We start from the raw sequence: 3,485 nt of genomic DNA on the forward strand, positions 1-3,485 counted from the left end.
TGTGATTGGGTCTATGATAAAGGAAAATTTCATTAAAAAGGCATTAATTTTGATCTTAGTATATACATTATTGACTTAATTACCATCTGATTTTTGAAAAAGAAAATCTAATATTTGATTTAAGGAAATTGAAATTAAAACTTAAAAAACATGGTTTCAAGTAATATTCGCTTAATTAAAGTTAAAATTTTATTTAAGAGGTTGTATTCAATTGAGAATCTTAATGACTTTTTAGGATTTAAAAAGTTTACAGATAAATATTGTAGACTTTTTGATACTCTTTAAAAGTATTGATGTATTTAATTGAGACTTTCATAAACTTTTAAAAAGTCACTATAAGTCACGTAGTATTCAATTAAAACTTTTTAAAGTCTTTTAAGCTTTGGGGTATTCAAACTTTAATAACTTTTTTGAAGACTTTTATTAAAGTCTCCATGGTACTTACTTTTAAGTGAAAATTACTAAAATAAAATCTCAATCACAAGATTTTGGGTGAATTTCCCAAAATCAAAAGAAAGAAATTAATTTTTTTTTTAATATTTCTCTTTCCTTTTGCCTTCTACAAACATTAGAATTATGAATAAAATACTGTTTTTTTATTGATTGTATTTGTTTCTATTTTTCTTTTTCGCTCTTATTATTTATTTTTATTTTCTAAGAAAAATTAAATAAGATTCTTATATCTTTTTCTTTTGTCATTCATTTTTTTTTTGTGAAAAATATTCATTTTTTATTAAATTATAAAATTTTATATAGATAAATTTATAATTAAATTTAAATATATTGATTTTTTATTTATTCTTTAAAGGTGTATTATATTAATAATACTAAATATTAAATTTATTTTTATTGATTATTATTTATTTAATTAAGGTCTTAAATTTTGATTCTTTAAATTTTTTTATTTATTATTATATGGGAAGAGAAATGGGAAGGAAAAGGGAAATTGTAGGAATCAACACCTTGTATGTGAAATTTTATACTATTGTACTAGATTCATCTGAATTCTATTTCAAATAAAAGTCTTTAAAATTTTTTTGAGTTCAAGTCTATAAAAATTTTAAAATAAAAGTCTTTAGAAGTCTACAAAAGACTTTCAGTCATTCCATACAATTCTATAAAAAAAAAATTCACAAAATTCATAGAAATCATCACTTAAAAAAAAAAGTCTCAAAGTCTTCAAAAGTTTCAATTACATACACCCCCTAAATTTTCATATGGGCTGGATTTATAGTATATGGACCTTATTAAGTTCATCTCCCCCCCAATACCAGCGTGTTCCTTTACAAGGAAGCCTCATTGGTGTCCCTTCCCTTTGTCAACCCTTTGGGATTAGGGTATAGAAAAATTTAGCTACTTTTTGGATAACAAAATCCAATAAAGGACATTGAAAAGAAAGAATTTTGAAAAATGAAAATTGAATTTTTCTTTCAGTGATTAGATGGTAAAGCAAACCAATTAGGATAATTGAATTGCAATAATACATCAAAAGATGGTCTTCATGCAAAAGTTCCTTTAAAAGAAGGCCAAAAAGCAACTTCATCCAAGAGAATTTTCAATACATACACACACATAAATTTATAGGTCCAAAAGGAGTTTTCCATACCAAAGGTATAGAGTTGCATGGCTGACTGTATCTAATCAATTAAAGAAAGCCCATTTTGGCACTCTTTTGAGATACATTAAAAGGAGAGAACAACAAGAGTTGTCTTTCACTATCTTTTTTTTGCTTCTTCCCTTCACTTTTATCCCCTTTCCTGAGCTTCTTTCTCTCCTTTCCTTGTAGAATATGCACATGTAGACACACGCAGATATTGTTCGTATATACTATTAGTTTCATTCAATGCTATGTACTAAACATGTCGAAATTGATGTGTGATACAAACATGTCCAAACGAAAAATAAAGCAGATGAGTTGGTAATTTACTTACATAAGGTGGGCCTAAATTGTACTAGCGTAAGAATTTACGTATGACCTAAACATGATTAAAGAAAAAACCGTATGACCTGAACATGATTAAAGAGAAAAAGTTGATTTGTCACTAAATTTCAAAAGAAGACTATAGAAATGGTGGGTATTGCAAAATGTGATTACAAGAGGGGAACATAAAGGCTGTTGGATCACATGCATATCACTTCTTTTTTTTCTCCTTCTGTTCTCTTCTTTTTATACTGTGGCTGATAAACGTTAAAGAAAAAAAAGAGGTTGTAAATTTGAAAAAATGGAGCCCACAATTCAAGGCTGCTGCTGCAACTTCAATATCCCCTCAATCTAAGGGATTCCAACGTTATGATCAAAAAACCAAATGTGGGTCCCTCCATCATCTTCAGCATCATTTCATGCATATGTGAAAGACCCACCTCTCATGATCCATTTTTTTGCAAAGTATGTTTAAAGTAGGCATTATAATTTGTAACCAATAATGCAAGCAAACATGGGAAGCTGTAATGTAATTTTATTTGATTGGGGTAATGAACATCTCATTATGTGAAATTTTCTTTAATTTAATTAGGGATTAATAGCATTGGAATTATTGGTTTCTGGGTTGAAAAAAAAATGGCATTATAGTTGAATCATTTGCGCTACGTTGGGTTTGATGGAAAAGAAATAATTATATATTTTTACCTCTTTTTTCTAGAATTCTTTTATTATTCAAGGATTTAAAAAGAAGAGCTGAACTCTCATTTTCGCAAGCATTGTTTGTATCGAAAATTTAAACAAAATAAAAAGAAAATAAATCCAGAAAAAGAAGTCATTTTTTCCCCTGAAACTACTGCATTTTCAAGTTCGTTTAAGGAATTTCAAAAGGTTTTCTTACGTGTGTGTGTGTGTCAAAGATAAAGAGAAAAATAATGAGTTATTACTTCGCATCGCGGTTAATATTAATTCTTTTTATGGTTGGTCGAACTGTATATGTCAAAAAGGCCAAAATCATGGCTTTAATCCTTCAAATCACCGAATGAGAACTGAGGTGATTAGTTTAGTTAATTTGGGAATGAAATAAACAGTTTCTTTGTTTCTTAGACAACTAGAAGAGTTAAAAGGACACTCTTTTTTCAGTATTCAACCATCTAAATCCCAAAAAAAAAATTTATCCACATTTACGAGTGCATGCGCGCATGCACGCAAGGAGGCAAGAACACACACATAGTTGAAAATATGTTGGGTAGGCAGTAATCAAAAATACCCCCATATTATTTTTAGCCCTCGTTTGACCCCTATTAAATTAAATTTCATTTTCCTCGCTCTGATTTTCAATCACACCATCTTCCATAGAATAATATTACACGTAAATAAAAAAAATTTCCCTTCTTTTCCAATTACTCATTTCAAAAAATGACAATTCTACCCATTTTAATTTGAAAAAATGGTAGGCTCCTCAATTATTTCCCAAGTTTAGGTTCTAATCACCATAAGGTGTAAGTAAAGCATTGCCATGTTATATATAAAGAATTATATCTCCTATACTATATAAGCCTCTTGG

This window comes from Olea europaea, chromosome 7, assembly GCF_002742605.1.
Source record: "Olea europaea var. sylvestris chromosome 7, O_europaea_v1, whole genome shotgun sequence".
Taxonomy (NCBI): Eukaryota; Viridiplantae; Streptophyta; class Magnoliopsida; order Lamiales; family Oleaceae; genus Olea; species Olea europaea.